The following is a 585-nucleotide window of genomic DNA, read 5'->3' as shown; positions in this document are numbered from 1 at the left end:
GACGTATCTGCCGTCTCTATCTTCACAGGAGATCTCTGAATGCGGATCGTCTTCCAGAGTTGAGGAGATACTGAATGATGAGAGGTATCGGACTATGAAGGTAGAGTAAGTCTCTCAGGACTTCAGACCTTAGCAGGCGGATGAGTGTGTGTGTGTGTTCATGAGTGTATGTGTGTGTGTGTCTGTTCATGTGTGTGTGTTCATGAGTGTGTGTGTGTGTGTGTCTGTTCATGTGTATGTCTGTTCATGTGTGTGTCTGTGTGTTCATGAGTGTGTGTGTGTCTGTGTGTTCATGAGTGTGTGTGTGTATGTCTGTTCATGCGTGTGTGTGTGTGTTCATGAGTGTGTGTGTATCTGTTCATGTGTGTGTGTGTTCATGAGTGTGTGTGTGTCTGTTCATGTGTGTGTGTGTTCATGAGTTTGTCTGTTCATGTATATGTCTGTTTGTATGTGTGTGTGTGTGTGTTCATGTGTGTGTGTGTTCATGAGTGTGTCCGTGTGTGTGTGTCTGTTCATGTGTGTGTGTGTTCATGAGTGTGTGTGTGTGTGTGTGTGTGTGTGTGTGTGTGTGTGTGTGTGTGTGTG

At 45.3% G+C, this 585-nt stretch overlaps 1 protein-coding gene across 1 annotated transcript in view; it reads left to right on the top strand.

Annotated features, from left to right (window-relative positions):
• Positions 1 to 585, top strand: part of LOC107689760 (DNA nucleotidylexotransferase-like) — a 41,632-nt gene that overhangs the window by 34,058 nt on the left and 6,989 nt on the right. The gene's annotated exons all lie outside the window — the stretch shown is intronic.

This window comes from Sinocyclocheilus anshuiensis, unplaced genomic scaffold (genome assembly GCF_001515605.1).
Source record: "Sinocyclocheilus anshuiensis isolate Anshui unplaced genomic scaffold, SAMN03320099.WGS_v1.1 scaffold1637, whole genome shotgun sequence".
Classification (NCBI taxonomy): domain Eukaryota; kingdom Metazoa; phylum Chordata; class Actinopteri; order Cypriniformes; family Cyprinidae; genus Sinocyclocheilus; species Sinocyclocheilus anshuiensis.
Note: the sequence above shows the minus strand (reverse complement) of the source record. Positions and strands in the feature narration are given on the sequence as shown.